Source organism: Xenopus tropicalis, chromosome 6 (assembly GCF_000004195.4).
Source record: "Xenopus tropicalis strain Nigerian chromosome 6, UCB_Xtro_10.0, whole genome shotgun sequence".
Taxonomy (NCBI): domain Eukaryota; kingdom Metazoa; phylum Chordata; class Amphibia; order Anura; family Pipidae; genus Xenopus; species Xenopus tropicalis.
Genome location: NC_030682.2, coordinates 143,062,598 through 143,079,888, shown reverse-complemented (window position 1 = coordinate 143,079,888; position 17,291 = coordinate 143,062,598). Strand labels below are relative to the sequence as shown.

Below are 17,291 nucleotides of genomic sequence, written 5' to 3'. Positions count from 1 at the left end.
TAGAAAATGCAAAAATGGTTTAATCAAAAGTTACAGCAAATGAAAGATCTGATAGTGGGGCTCCTGGGCCTGTTGGGCCTTGGGTAAATGCTCCTTTTACCTCTTTATAAAAAGTGCCAGGGTCAGCCTTAGGCCAATTGGCCTAATTGGGCCCAATAGTGCCCCTTACTCTTGGGTCCAGCCTCCAACAATGACTGCCTGATAATGCTGCTCTGTGTTTTGGGACATTAAACCATGGTATCCCAGGGTACCCACTGTCTGTTACTGTATATAGTGTGCTGGGGGGGGGGCAATAATCATTGTCTCACACTGTATATAGTATGCTTGGGGGCCACATTGTGCCATGAAATGTTGGGGGTCAATGAAACAAGGGAAAGAGAGGTCAAAGGCAGGGTTACACCATCAGTCATAGAGCGAAAGGCAGGGACTATTTGCCCCCCAGCCCTGGAACCCTGTGCCGACTGGCAACACCTTGTGTAGGGGGCTCCGCCAATATGGTCCCAATTGGAACTTTGGGCCCTGTCTGTACTGTCAGCTGGACAATATAAACGTATTGCAGTGTTTGTGCGAGAAGCTTTCCCTCCAAATGATGACTGCAGTGAATCTGAGTTATATCCGCTGACCCATAATTGTATTTTTACAGGTTTTACTGAACAGAGGCACAGAGAAAAGAGAGTGGCAGTTTTGGGTACAACAGGTAAAAACTCATCATTTTTCTAGGTATATTATTATAAATTCTAGATCTTGTAGATTGTAAGCTCTTTTGGGCAGGGCTCTCTTCACCTCCTGTATCGGTTATTGGTTGCTTTATATGTTACTCCTTGTAGAGTGTAAGCTCTTTTGGGCAGGGCTCTCTTCACCTCTTGTATCGGTTATTGGTTGCTTTATATGTTACTCTGTATGTCCAATGTATGTAACCCACTTATTGTACAGCGCTGCGGGATATGTTGGCGCTTTGTAAATAAATGTTAATAATAATAATAATAATAATAATAATACATTTGTTTTAATCAATTAAAAGGACAAGACAAGAGCTATGGGTTCTTATAAAGTCACACAGGAACAAAACATTGTTTTTTGGTTCAAACCATAGTTTGTAAGCGTATAAATAATCATTTACATCTGTTTATGAGGGTTGTTTGGTTTATTTGTCTGGTTTAACACTGGTTTAATTGAAACTAGTGATGAGTGAATTTTTTCGCCAGTTAGGGATTCACTGTGAAATTCCACATTTTGCCTTTGGTGAAACTTTTTTTGCAAAACTGCTGCGGAATTTCACAGTGAACAATTTGTGGTCGCTAGTGATGTATGGGTTGAGAAAAACTAACCCTAACTTGCCCTCTCTCAACCCACATCCTACCCAACCTGGCTTCTCCACTCTATCTATAGACCCACCCGCAATAACATCACAAAAAGGGTGGGGCACGTTGGACATGCGCCTATAAATTCACAAGGCGGAAGCGGCTGCCGGCAGTGTCCGGGTTAAGCTCTCCCGTTCACCCTCCCCACCAGTGACCTGCAAGTGATGTGCCGAGGTCAACCCTAACCCGTGGGTCCTGTAGGTATCAGGCTGGCCCTCCCTAGTGGTTGTCAAAAAAAGGTGTGGCCGCTTCAAAAAAGGTGCAGTCGTGTGTAGCTAGTTCATATATAGAATTATAATTGTTAATATAGAGAAGTGTAGCTTGTTAATATATAGAAGTATAGTTATTCATAAATAGAAGTATAGTTGTTCATATATAGAAGTATAGTTGTTCATATATAGAAGTATAGTTATTCATATTTAGAAGTACAGTTGTTCATATATGGAAGTATAGTTATTCATATATAGAAGTACAGCTGTTAATATATAGAAGTACAGTTGTTCATATATAGAAGTATAGTTGTTCATGTATAGAAGTATAGCTGTTAATATAGAGAAGTATAGTTGTTCATATATAGAAGTGTAGTTGTTAATATATAGAAGTATAGCTGTTAATATATAGAAGTATAGTTTTTAATATATAGAAGTATAGTTGTTCATATATAAAAGTGTAGTTGTTAATATATAGAAGTATAGCTGTTAATATATAGAAGTGTAGTTGTTCATATATAGAAGTGTAGTTGTTAATATATAGAAGTATAGTTGTTCATATATAGAAGTATAGCTGTTAATATATAGAAGTATTGTTGTTAATATAGAGAAGTATTGTTGTTAATATAGAGAAGTATAGTTGTTAATATAGAGAAGTGTAGTTGTTAATATATAGAAGTATTGTTGTTAATATAGAGAAGTATTGTTGTTAATATAGAGAAGTATAGTTGTTCATATATAGAAGTATAGTTGTTAATATATAGAAGTATAGTTATTCATATATAGAAGTACAGCTGTTAATATATAGAAGTACAGTTGTTCATATATAGAAGTATAGTTGTTCATGTATAGAAGTATAGCTGTTAATATAGAGAAGTATAGTTGTTCATATATAGAAGTGTAGTTGTTAATATATAGAAGTATAGCTGTTAATATATAGAAGTATAGTTTTTAATATATAGAAGTATAGTTGTTCATATATAAAAGTGTAGTTGTTAATATATAGAAGTATAGCTGTTAATATATAGAAGTGTAGTTGTTCATATATAGAAGTGTAGTTGTTAATATATAGAAGTATAGTTGTTCATATATAGAAGTATAGCTGTTAATATATAGAAGTATTGTTGTTAATATAGAGAAGTATTGTTGTTAATATAGAGAAGTGTAGTTGTTAATATATAGAAGTATTGTTGTTAATATAGAGAAGTATTGTTGTTAATATAGAGAAGTATAGTTGTTCATATATAGAAGTATAGTTGTTAATATAGAGAAGTGTAGTTGTTAATATATAGAAGTGTAGTTGTTAATATATAGAAGTATAGTGGTTAATATATAGAAGTATAGCTGTTAATATATATAAGTATAGTTATTAATATATAGAAGTAGAGCTGTTAATATATATAAGTATAGTTATTAATATATAGAAGTATAGTGGTTAATATATAGAAGTATAGCTGTTAATATATATAAGTATAGTTATTAATATATAGAAGTAGAGCTGTTAATATATAGAAGTATAGTTATTAATATATAGAAGTATAGCTGTTAATATATATAAGTATAGTTATTAATATATAGAAGTAGAGCTGTTAATATATAGAAGTATAGTTATTAATATATAGAAGTATAGTGGTTAATATATAGAAGTATAGCTGTTAATATATAGAAGTATAGTTGTTCATATATAGAAGTATAGTTGTTCATATACAGAAGTATAGCTGTTAATATATATAAGTATAGTTATGTGAGTGTGGAGCAATAAAACTTTTTTGATATTTCTGAACAATTGAAGCCGTGAGTGCTTTCTATTACAGCTGTGTAAGTATAGTTATTAATATATAGAAGTAGAGCTGTTAATATATAGAAGTATAGTTATTAATATACAGAAGTATAGCTGTTAATATATAGAAGGTGCCAAGATTCCTTTGGCAGAGTCGCAGGAGACCATCAGGGCATCACCAAATAAATTCCTTTGAAGAAACGTGCAAGCAGAGATATCAATCAGTGAGATAGCGTGGGATGGAACGTCTAGACATGGGAGGGAAACATGGGAGGGAATGTCAGCAACACAGTGATTAAGATGTTTGCATCCTACTTCCTTTGTGAATGTGCCAAATTAAAAACTGATGGATTGCCCAGTGATAGAGGGGCATTATTCTTATTTATTAATTATAAAACTAATAAACCTTCGATATGCCCTTGGCAGTACTGAGAAGGTATTAATTGTAAAGTTTTGTTCACGACAAGTCTTGGCACTGAAGTTGGACTTGGGGATACTTGAGATTCCATCGTTAGGTAAAGAGATTTTATTTATTTCATATGATTAAACCAGAAATCTTCAACCTGTGGCACATAGACATACCCTTGGCCAAGGCAAGAAGAAGCCAATACAGAAAATGGACCCGGTTTCAAGGCTTGGTGGTGGTCTTCTTGGACACTCAGGGGGCATTTAATAATGTTCATATTTTATTTTTTTTCACAATTTGTGTATTTCTGTGTTAAAAACCATGAAAAACACTAATACAAAAGAGTGTTGACACTACTATAGTGTGACAAATAGAGGGGTATTTCAACATCCTTCTGCACCACTTCAATACAACCACTGTATCATTCGTCATATTTCCGTCTAGCAAATATCTCTCCGCTCTGGGCTATTTTTTTTATTTTGGAAATAACAGTCCCCTCCACAAATCCCGCTGCAGCATTGGACAATATTGCACCATGGTTTTTCTCCATTTGAGTCAGTGAATCCTTTTCATTGACCTTCTCATCAATAGTGTTACAGTATTTAGGGTTTGAAGATAGTAAAATGTTGGACATTTTAAAAAACATATCATATTTTTGGTTGATTTGCAGCAACATTTTGTCAAGACAACCCTTGACTTATAATAATAGCTAGGATGTACAGTCACCAAGAGGTGACCAAGAGTCCCCATAATTAAGTTCTAGGGGCATCATGGACAGATTTTATGAATACAAGTAATGTTCACCATAATTTGCCTTCAGACTTGCCCCCAAATCAACTTTTTTGATCTATATACAAGTGTCAGACTTGGGTGACCTGTATCACTCAAGGGTTTGCCACCTTAGCCATGGAAGCCCCCACTCCATTGAGAACCTTTCCCACTGATCCCCCCATTGATGATCCCCCCATTGATCCCCCATTGATCCCCCCATTGATCCCCCATTGATCCCCCCATTGATCCCCCATTGATCCCCCTATTGATCCCCCCATAGACAATGGACCTTGGGCATGGCCTATGAGAACCGGGGCCCACTGGGACATCTCCTGGTGTCTCACCGGCCCAGTCCGACCCTGTTGGTTGGTTACACCCACACTGAGAGTTTAATTTCTCATTTCCATGTGTAACTTTGTTTAATGTCAATGACATCTAGATGGTGGTGTTTCTATGCTGGAGAACTTCAGTTTTACAACCTGTCTGCCTGGGCACAAACATTCCTATTTATATTTACGATATTCACACTTTCTTTCCATTTCAAATGTGTTGATGCTTTTCAGTGATAGGGTTCAAGGCTCTTTTACTATAAATAGCATGCGTCATAGGAATAATTATCACCTGCTAAATATTTTACGTTGTGACTATGAAGCCTGTTCTTTTTGTTACCGTGTCCAAAGTATTTAGTAAACCTGTCCAAACGCATGATAAATCATCTCATTCCTTGCAGCTCCCAGCCTGCAGTGCAATTATCTGGCTTGCGTATCATTAGAATCCTGCAACACGTTCCCCGTAATGGATTGTCTTCTCTTTATAATGAATGAAACCTATACATGTGCTATAAATGAAGACAGGAAAAAATTAACCTTGATCATTTATGTTTCAGAGCGCTTTCTATATTTAAACTGATGTCGGCTCTTATATTGAAAGTGATATGGCATCAGAAAATCCTCAGGATCTCATTTGGACAGTGCCAACGAGATGGGGGGGGAGCTTATATAATATCTACAGGAAGTTCAAAGGGGCAAACTCTTGTTAATATCTATATTTATTTTTATGTTGAAGAATGTTGAACAAATACTATTAGGCTTTCACTAGAGTGGGAATATGTCGTTCTGAAAGAAGATGTGTATTGATGTATTACCAGAACTATTCCTCCGCTGTATGCTTAAGATCAAATTCAATTTTGATCTTTTTATTTAATATATGTATTCCATTCTGAAACGTTGGTCCACAAGCAGCTGAACGTACAGTATATATTCAATATAAAGTGCTGAATGATGGGCAGATCATCGCCCATAGATTACCTTTTTCTTTGTAATAATAAAACAGTACCTGTACTTGATCCCAACTAAGATATAATTACCCCTTATTGGGGGCAGAACAGCCCTATTGGGTTTATTTAATGGTTAAATGATTCCCTTTTCTCTGTAATAATAAAACAGTACCTGTACTTGATCCCAACTAAGATATAATTACCCCTTATTGGGGCAGAACAGCCCTATTGGGTTTATTTCATGGTTAAATGATTCCCTTTTCTCTGTAATAATAAAACAGTACCTGTACATGATCCCAACTAAGATATAATTACCCCTTATTGGGGCAGAACGGCCCTATTGGGTTTATTTCATGGTTAAATGATTCCCTTTTCTCTGTAATAATAAAACAGTACCTGTACTTGATCCCAACTAAGATATAATTACCCCTTATTGGGGGCAGAACAGCCCTATTGGGTTTATTTCATGGTTAAATGATTTCCTTTTTCTCTGTAATAATAAAACAGTACCTGTACTTGATCCCAACTAAGATATAATTACCCCTTATTGGGGCAGAACAGCCCTATTGGGTTTATTTAATGGTTAAATGATTCCCTTTTCTCTGTAATAATAAAACAGTACCTGTACTTGATCCCAACTAAGATATAATTACCCCTTATTGGGGGCAGAACAGCCCTATTGGGTTTATTTCATGGTTAAATGATTCCCTTTTCTCTGTAATAATAAAACAGTACCTGTACTTGATCCCAACTAAGATATAATTACCCCTTATTGGGGGCAGAACAGCCCTATTGGGTTTATTTCATGGTTAAATGATTCCCTTTTCTCTGTAATAATAAAACAGTACCTGTACTTGATCCCAACTAAGATATAATTACCCCTTATTGGGGGCAGAGCATGATGTGTAAAGGATTTTTTAGTAGACAGAAAAGATCCCTTATTCGGAAAGCCCCGGGTCCCGAGCATTCTGGATAACAGGTCCCATACCTAGCAGATGAATGACTGAGGCAGAGAGTTGGGTTGCGGCACCACAGTTCTCTATACATAGTACAGTATATAACACTTGTCTCTCTCTCCATCGCTCCTGCTCCTCTGTCAGTAAATTGCTGCCTAGACAGTTCATATTTCCATCGAAATGAGACAGTAACCTTGTCAGGTCAATTAAACTGCCCACAGAAGTTTAGAGCTGCCAGTTTGCCAAATGAGCAGATCTTTTTGATGCCTCTCTCGCCATGACAGTTGCTATGTGTTACCGCCACGTCCGAGACAAATGTATTCCTGTTTCATGCATTTCAATTTTGAAATTTTCAAAAAAATGTAAAGAATAAAATGGCTTGAACGTTTAATATATGCCTCACATTGACATATAGATTTAGATTTTTCTCAAAGTTCTCAGATTTTTTTGATTAATAAACCTTAAAGGGATTCTTTCATGGGAAATCATGTTTTTTTTTTTGTTTTTTTTTACAAAACAAATCATTTGATAGCACTCCTTAAGCATAATCCAGCATTGAAATCTTATTTTAAAAAGCACAAATGGACTAGCCATATTCTTTATGTCCCAGGGTGCCACAGCCATGTGACCTGTGCACTGATAAACTTCAGTCTCACTTTACTGCTGCGCTGCAAGTTGGAGTGATATCCCCCCCTCCCCCCCAGCAGCCGATCAGCAGAACAATGGGAAGGGAGCAAGATAGCAGCTCCCAGTAGGTATCAGAATAGCACTCAATAGTAAGAAATCCAAGTCCGGCTTGGGACTCCTCCAGTTACATGGGAGTAGGAGAAACAATAGGTTAGCTGAAAGCAGTTCTAATGTGTTGTGCTGGCTCCTTCTGAAAGCTCAGACTCAGGCACACTTTACTGCTGCGCTGCAAGTTGGAGTGATATCCCCCCCCTCACCCCCAGCAGCCGATCAGCAGAACAATGGGAAGGGAGCAAGATAGCAGCTCCCAGTAGGTATCAGAATAGCACTCAATGGTAAGAAATCCAAGTCCGGCTTGGGACTCCTCCAGTTACATGGGAGTAGGAGAAACAATAGGTTAGCTGAAAGCAGTTCTAATGTGTACCGCTGGCTGAAAGCTCAGACTCAGGCACAAGGCACTGAGATGGCGCCTACACATTTGGAGTTGATATGTTTGTCATAAAGCATTATCAAGGATCCCCAGGTCAAATCTGATTAAGAAACTAAATGGAGAAAATAAGAGAATATATTAGTGTTGGTGGGAAAGTCTAGTCTGTATCTTCAGTCATAAAAACTCGGTGTTGATATCATTTCCTGTCATTTTTTTTTCTCAGAGATCCCTGCTGAATCTGTTGATCTTTCCCAATTCAACTTTACTGATCTCGTAAACGGAATGCTCAAGAATGTGTTTAAAGGTATTGTTTTGCTTCGTTGCCCTAGTAATAATGCTGTTTAAAACAAAATTTGACAAAAATGGTGTAAAAAGCTGCGGAAAATAAATTAATTTATGTGTTTTATTTTACGCCATCTGAACGTCAGGTTTGATGTTGTTATTTTACGTAAGTAAGTTCCAGCAGAATAAATTTTAAGTGTTCTTTTCAACTCTCTAATATATATATATCAGTAAATATTGCCCTTTTACAGCCTTTCCCTTGAGCCGCCATTTAGTGATGGGCTGTCTGCTCCCTCAGAGATCAGCTGACAGGAAGTGATGCAGCTCTAACTGTAACAGGAAGTAGTGTGGGAGCAAAAGGCAGAACTCTGCCCATTCATTGGCTGATGGGGCCTAGCATGTATGTGTGCCTTGGCTTGTTTGTGTGCACTGTGACTCCTATGATCCCAGGGGGCGGCCCTTAGTACTTAAAATGGCAGTTTCCTATTTAGGATTACCCAATGGCACATACTACTAAAAAAGTATATTTATATGAAAATGGTTTATTTAGATGAAGCAGGGTTTTACATATGAGCTGTAATTTTGTTAATCTAAGAAAAATTGTTAAGAATTGGTATTCTATAACATATAAAGGCAAACTACCCCTTGAACTGAAAAAGCAGCATTAATTAGAGCTTATTGAGAGCTCTTGTAACTCCTCATCCCAAGGTTGTTCATCTACAGGGTCGGACTGGAAAAAACCCAGTGGGCCTCAGCCCTAGTGGGCCCCGGCAGCCCAGACTTGATCCCTGTTACTGCTCCCCTGGCTGCCGGTGTCCTCCCCTGACGCGTTTCATGCGTTTGCACATTCAGGGGAGGACAGGGCTGGGGGGTGAAGGGCCCACCGGGGCCCCGCACCCCTCAAGGTACCTCCGCTGACGCATCCCTTGCAGGGGCCCCGCCGCGCACCCCTACCCCCCTCCCGCAGGGGCCCCCGCCCGACGTTCTCCCCTGAATACGCATATGTGAAAAGCATCAAGGAAGGATATAACTGGTCAGGGAAGAGGCAAAATGGTTGGGTCTGGGCCGCTGGGGCCCCCCGGCGGCCCAGACCGACCCTGGAGGAGGATGTTGGGCGGGGGATGTGGCCAGGGGGGCACCTTGGGGGGTGTGGGGCCCCTGGGATGGTAGGTGGGCCCTGCACCCCCCAGTCCAACCCTGGTCATCTATCCAGCTTAGCAGGATTCCACTAATGTCTGTTTCTCATATAAACCTAAAGTTTCCAAAACATTGATTTTATCTTCAAATATAAGAGGTTACCGGGGCAGAAATTTTACTGGAAACAATATATACTTTGTCATTTTCCCCCTGGCTGAGGAGCTCGGCACTCTCATAATTACGTTTCTGTGAAAAAATAAATATTATATTTAAGTTTTACTACTTTAAAACAAAATTTTGCTGGATATTGCCTGTTATGGGAGATATTAAATGAAAAATGTTTCTGCAAACACAGTCGTATCCGCTAGAATGCTGGGGCGTACATGCCAATTGGCTTAAATTCATCCTTTTTTTTATTAAAAAGAATTAAATTCATTTAGAGACAGTATTAGAAATAAGTAGGAAATTGATTCCAGTTTGCTAAAGATGTTTGTGTTGTAAAAAGCCAAATGAAATATGAATATTGATATAACGTCGGCCACAATTAAGTTTGTATAAAATATTAAACTTCGATTTTCTTTCAGCGGGGGGAGGGGAATTGACATTTCAAAACTCGAAAGCCTCGGAGCTCATTACTTTATTTAAACACAGCCCAATATTTTGTTTTATATAATTCTGCCGCTGCCTATACTGTATGTACTGTGCAACAATAAGGGGGGGTATTGGGGAGAAAGGGGTTTAGAAGAACCTGTAGATCAGGGGTCTCCCACCTTTCTTACTTGTGAGTAGCGATGAGCGAATCTGTCCCGAAATGGCGAAAATCTGTGGAATCAGGTGCGTCTTTTTTTTTGCCGCGTCCACGCCCATATTGCTGCAACCACGCCCATTTTGATGCGCATCGGAATTTTTTGATGCGCAGTGACTTTTTTGCAGCGGGTTTTCGCTGAAGTTTCACAAAATAATTTGCCAATGGCGAAATGCGGAAATTCGCTGCGAATCCACAAGAATTAATTAAACACATTATTCAGTGAGAAACACAACCATTTATTGGCTCAGAATTCAAATACAAAACATACTATACCAAATGGAAAGGTACATCCCATGCTACATGGCAACCTCTCTCCTTCCTAACGCGTTTCGCACACTAGGGGCTTCATCAGAGGAAGAACTCTTTTTAGAATATTTGACCTATAAAAGTGTACAATTTTGCCCAATTTAATGAAATTAATTCTTGGGTATCCATCTTAGAAAAGCTAACCTAAAGCTAAAAAAAAATTGTCGCTTGCGTAAAAAAAAAGTTGTTGCAGGTCCTATTCTATTTCTACTGTATATAGAGATGCACGGAACCCAGTTTTTTGGGTTCGACTGAACCCCCGAATCCATCGTAAGGGATTCGGCCGAATACCAAACCGAATCTGAATCGGATTTGGAAGGGTCAAATATCGCCACACATCCAAAAAATTTCCACTTATGTGTTCACACTGTGACATTTAACCCTTCCAAATCCTAATTAGGATTCGGATTCGGTTTGGCCAGGACCGTGGTATCCCAATAATTCTTATGGGTATCTGCTGCTCCATAGGTATAAGTATAGGTGCTCTGGGTAGAAAAGTACAAGGAGTTGTATTACAAAAAGTGATGAGTGAATTTTTTCGCCAGGCATGGATTCGCAGCGAATAACCGCATTTTGCCATTGGCGAATTGTTTTGCGAAAACTTCATTGAAAATCCGCCGCAGAAAAAATTGTTGCGCGTCAAAAAAAGTCCCGGTTGTGTCAAAAATAGGAACAAGCATGGCAAAAAATAGGTGCGGTTGGGTCAAAATGGGCATGGCTGTGTAAAAAAACAAGCATGGGCACGTCAAAAATGGGCAAGAACAGGCGCAGGCAAAAAAAGAGTGACAAAAAAAAGATGCATGGGACAAAAAGTTTGAAAGATAAACGCGTTTCGCAGATTTTTTTATTTTTTTTATTTTTCAGGAAAGCAAAACGGGACAGATTTGTTCATCACTAATTATAAATTAAAGGTAATATAAAATATTATATAACAATATCGTTGTCATAGTTTCATATTAGGTGAACCTGAAAACCAACATCCCCCTTAGAAGTTCAACCATTTGGTGAAATAATTCCAAAATAGTTCTCGTTGATCACATGACTAGTGTATCGTATCACCATAGAATACCCGACATTATAAATATTATTTAATATGACTATGATTTTTGTCAAACGCAAATATTAACCTATTATCATTATCTTTTTCAGGAGCAAACAACTTTTTCTCGTTTCTGAGCGTGACGTCCCACAGCTCATTTGCCTTCCATAAAGTTTCCATCCTCATTTACAACAGTAGGTTTCATAGATTTACTCACTTTGCCCAAACGGAATCCTCCGATGGGATTGGGAAGGAATGTGCATAGTAATACAATGCCTTCTGTTTAATTACAGTCTCCAATTTGAAATATGTCGACTACAAAAAATTTCCCATGAGGTATTGTTACTGCCTAAACAATCGAACCAATGACTTAGCAGGTAGGTATATCATTGATTTATTAACATCTTATTTATCCATTTATTAGATTAAACATATATATATTAAACATAAAGTAGTGGCTCCCCTATGGGCTTAAGACCAGTTTTTGGGAAGGGGAAAAGAGTCGAGTAGTGATGGGTGAAATAATTTGCCAGCCATGGATTTGCAGAAAATTTCTGCGTTTCGCGGAAAATTCTATTCTATTTCTATTGTATATAGGGATCAGTTCCCTATCAGGTCAGCCTAGCTGCTGATTGGTTCCTATCCTACAGTGACGTGTACTGAGAGCCGCCGGCTCCCCAGCTCATCCAGAGAATTCAGCCAGCAGGAAGTGGAACAGATGGGCGGGGCTAGTGGGGTTTTGGGCGAATTTTTCAATAAATTAGTCCGAAACACAATTTTTTTAAGCACATTCCTTCTATATCTAGAGGAGTATAATTCTCTGGTACATTCATCATTTTTATAGGATACGTCTCCTTTAAAAAACTTGATCATGTAAAAACGTGAAAAAACAACGTGAGGAACTTGAATCTAGTGATAAGTGAATTTTCTCACCAGGCACAGATTTGAATCAAATTTCCCCATTGGCAAATTGTTTTGCGAAATTTCCACGTCAATTTGCTTCGGAAAAATTAGTAGCGCCTCCAAAAATCTGCCCCTAAGATTTGTGTTATGTACAATGACTTCTCTTTGCAGGTTACACGGCGCTGCTGCTGGACATTATAGGAAACTCATCGAGCTCACTCAAAGAACTCTTCAAGTCAACATCAATTGTATCAGGTTGGTTTCTTGCTTTAGCCGAACTGCAGAGTTTCACCGACGCGGAATTGGCAAGTTATTTAGAATATACATATTTAAATATCTTACCAAAGGTGACTGAACAAGGGAAGAGCGATTTACTCATTTGTAGTGATGGGCGAAATGTTTCGCCAGGCATGGATTCGTGGCGAACTTCCGCGTTTCGCCGTTGGCGGATTGTTTCGCGAAATGGCTGAAAAAATTTGCAGCAGAAAAATTCGCAGCACGTCCAAAAATTGTCGTGGGCGATGAAATAATAGCCGCGGGCGACGAAATAATAGGCGCGCAACGAAATAATAGCCGCGCAACAAAATAATAGCCGCGGGCGACAAAATAATAGCTGCGTGACAAAATAATAGCCGTGCGACAAAATAATAGCTGCGTGACAAAATAATAGCCGTGCGACAAAATAATAGCCGTGCGACAAAATAATAGCCGCGGGCGTCAAAATAATAGCTGCGGGCGACGAAATAATAGCTGCGTGACAAAATAATAGCCGTGCGACAAAATAATAGCCGTGCGACAAAATAATAGCCGCGGGCGTCAAAATAATAGCCGCGGGCGACAAAATAATAGCTGCGTGACAAAATAATAGCCGTGCGACAAAATAATAGCCGTGCGACAAAATAATAGCCGCGGGCGTCAAAATAATAGCCGCGGGCGACGAAATAATAGCTGTGGGCGACAAAAGAATAGCTGCGCGATGAAAGAATAGCCGTGAACGACAATTTTTTTGACGTGCGACATTTTCGCCATTTCGCGAATTTTCCGCCGAATTTTTTGGCGAAGCGAAACGGGACAGATTCACTCATCACTACTCATTTGAGTTTTTGAGAAAGTTGATTGGGGGAAAAAGAACTTCCGTTAACCAAGTATTTTCGTGTTGAAATTTTTTTTCTTGATGCACATGTACAACAAAACTCAAAATGGAAAAAACGTCATTGCATTAAGCGACTAAAAAATGATCGTCACAAAAATGACATTATTCCATTCATTTTAACAAATTTATCGAAAAAAAATGCAACATGAAATAGTTTGAACATTGATAATTCACCTTTTATTTATTTCTATATAAGTTGCCCAATTTGAGATGCTGAGTTTTTTATTTGTATTTCAAATTAATAAGTTGAAGTTCAAAGTGATTTTCTCAACAATTTGAGCTCAGAAAACTCTAATTTGAAATGATTTAGTTATTTGAAAATGTAATTTTGGTTTTACTCTCTGCTTCTTCAGCGCATTAGACTGAGCATTCCTATAGTTGTGGGGTTCTATGATGGTTATTCTAAGCAATCAATACCTAATCCAAGTAAACCACCAAATCCACCTCTGCCGGCTAAGAAAGCCAGGCAGGGGGCGACGTCATGGGGGGGCGGGGAGGATGTGGGGCCATAACGTTGTTGGGCAGGGAGGAGGTGGCGTTGTGATGTCAAAGGGGCAGGGCTAAGACGCGGATGACCGGCCATGTTATTGAGTCCTGCTCAGTTTTCCTAATTAGGGAATCCAGGCAGGAGGCTTTGACCCAGAAAACCGGGTTGTCCAGGTCAAAACTGATGTGGCTGGTTAATAATTTAAAGTGGGACATGTAGGAGATCCAGGGTCGGACTTTGGGATGCAGGGCCTACTGGGACTTCTGCCTCAGGAGCCCCTGCACCGCCCAATTGCCCCCGCCGCCTTCACCCCATCCCTTGCAGAGGCCCCAAACACCCTCCGACCCCCTCCTCCGAGGGGGACAGCATCACACTGGAGAGCCCTGGGGGGGATCAGATCTGGACCGCCGGGGCCCACCAGGTTTTTTCCCGGTACTCCGACGGCCAAGTCCATCGCTGAGGAGATCCCATCCAATCAGAAAGTGATTAAGAAAATTATCAAAATCGCCTACTTGGCCATTTTGCATCCAACCCAGCCATTTGACCACTGACAAACAAGCTACAGTATACCAATAACAATTACTAATGTATAGAGATGGGCAAAATAACTCACCAGGCATGGATTCAAGGCGATTTTCCGTGTTTCGCCATTGGCGGATTTTTTTGTAGAATGGGCATCAAAATTTGCAGCGGAAAAACTTGCTTGTGACAAAAAATTGTCAGGTTTGGCAAAAAATGTAATCGCAACAATTTTTTTTTTCACTAATCTTTTGCAAGATTCGCAAATTTTTCCTCGAAGCAAAAAGGGACAGATTCGCTCATCACTACTAATGTAAATTAAAGTGATAGTTGAAAATATTGGGGAATAAGTAATATCTGAATGAAACATTTCCGTATTCCCTATAAGAACCTTTGAGAATATTATTGGAAGCTTATTGGAAGAGTTCATTTTTGAGTCGGTTTCTAAGGAGGGATGCACCCAGGATTCAGTTCGGTATTGGCCAGGATTCAGCCTTTTTCTGCAGGGTTCTGATTTGCCCAAATCCATGGTCCTGGCCGAACCGGATCTGAATCCTAATTAGCAAAAATTAGCATTAGGATTTGGAAGGGTTAAATGTCCATGGGAACACGAAAGTGAAAACATTTTCACCAACTTTTACCCCTTCCGGATCCTAATTAGGATTCAGATTGGGTTCGGTATCCGCCCGAATACCTTGCGATCTGTGACATAACAAGTTGTATAAGATGGAGGGAAAACATGAAATATTCTGGTTGTGCTTGAATGTACCCCCTGCCCCCTCCTGCCTGTTGTAGCAGATGCATTGTGTAGGTAATCAAGGTGTGTATTGTGTGTAGCCAACCGGCTCTGTCTGGCCCTTCCAATGTAATTGCCCCCTATTGTGAGGGCACACAGAGCCACACCCTGTAACACAATACACATAGTTACCCCTTGTGAGAGCAGTGCTCTGCCTGGTAAATACAATAGACTGAACTGGGCATGCCCACTAGGTAGCTTCCCATAGGCCCAGTGATATTAGCTATCATTGGCCCCTCTGGAAGCTGCCTTTGGGTTGGCAGAAGGAATCAAACCCTGTTTTGATTTTACGACAGGGGCTGCTCCCTTTCTGGCTACAAAGGTGGCTTCCAACAGTTCCAAGGAGCCTTTTGTCTGGGGTGTAACCTCGCTGCGGCAGGACCCCCTCCCCTGCGTTCCCCTGGAATCTACCCTAGCTGGGGCAAGAAGATTCCCCCCAACTGTGTGTATTTCCCTATTCCCTAGGGAAGCCCTGTTCCCCTGGAATCTACCCTAGCTGCGGCAAGAAGATTCCCCCCAACTGTGTGTATTTCCCTATTCCCTAGGGAAGGACTGTTCCCCTGGAATCTACCCTAGCTGCGGCAAGAAGATTCCCCCCAACTGTGTGTATTTCCCTATTCCCTAGGGAAGGACTGTTCCCCTGGAATCTACCCTAGCTGGGGCAAGAAGATTCCCCCCAACTGTGTGTATTTCCCTATTCCCTAGGGAAGGACTGTTCCCCTGGAATCTACCCTAGCTGCGGCAAGAAGATTCCCCCCAACTGTGTGTATTTCCCTATTCCCTAGGGAAGCCCTGTTCCCCTGGAATCTACCCTAGCTGGGGCAAGAAGATTCCCCCCAACTGTGTGTATTTCCCTATTCCCTAGGGAAGGACTGTTCCCCTGGAATCAAGGAACAAGAGCTCAGGCTGGCTACCACTTACTGGCTTATGGAAACCTGCTGATGGCTACTTGCCATTCTCCAATAAACGCCTCATCCTATGATACCAACCATTTGCTCTTTGGGTCCTGCCCTATGTCTGGGAACTCACGGCCCTGAGGTTGTGACAGGATGGATTTGGGGGTTTGGCCGAACCCAAAAAAACTGCATCCCTATTTATAAGCCGGCTGGTTTGGTTGATGCACCAATAAACACAAGCTCAGAGCCCTGCATTTTATTTTTAACTTACAGAAGTACAACTTTTATTATCCAGAAGGGGCTGCCGGTTTACATAACATAATTAGCTCCATATAACTGTCAACCACAGCCGGCAAAGAAAAATTCTCGTAATTAAACGGCTTCTGCTGACTAATTAGGAATTTCTTTTTGTCTCGCAGTAAGCCAGAGTAATGAATCCGACTGCATCTACTTCTGTGTTATGACGGGCAGAACAGGTAACAGCCATTAGCGCAACAAGCATTGGGCATTCGGGTCCTGTCGCCGTTATTTATCAGAGGCATTTGTATTCTCTTTCATTAGGGAGGAATTTATCTGATATATGGGATGTGACAAAGAAGTCTCCCGTTGTAAATGTTACCTACCCCAGGAACGAATCCATAATTTTGGGTAGGTATTGTGCGTTTAGTTGAATTTAATCCAATTAATGCAGCAGGTTTGTCTATTGGGAAAAAGGGTATGAAAATAACATCAATCACTTCTGTTAGATAAATAAAATGGTGCCCTTTTTATAATGAGAACAATAATGGAACATAAATCTCAATAATATGTGTTTATTTTTTTTTTATTATTGATAGAAATGTTGCTGGTTATTGTGCAAATGAGGGCAAACAGAGGAAAAACTGCTATGGTAGTTTATTGACGAGGACTATTATTGTATATTAAAAGTAGCCCAGTGTGTCTCTAGGGTTTTTTTTAATAAAATTAAGAGCTCTAATATTGCTTGACTCACAGCACCCCTAGTGGCCATGAACAGATGGTCCCTATTGTACCTTTGATGAGTCCTTTCCAGGTTAACTCAGCCATGTCAGATGTTTATGGTACCCCTTA

The 17,291-nt window shown here is 39.8% G+C and overlaps 1 non-coding gene across 1 annotated transcript; it reads left to right on the top strand.

The window, feature by feature from the left end:
* Positions 1–12,518: 12,518 nt before the first annotated feature.
* On the top strand, positions 12,519–16,850 carry hhla1. Its single transcript, XR_004223105.1, has 3 exons — positions 12,519–12,606; positions 16,622–16,678; positions 16,764–16,850. It is a non-coding gene; the product is annotated as an HERV-H LTR-associating 1 (transcript).
* Positions 16,851–17,291: the final 441 nt, after the last annotated feature.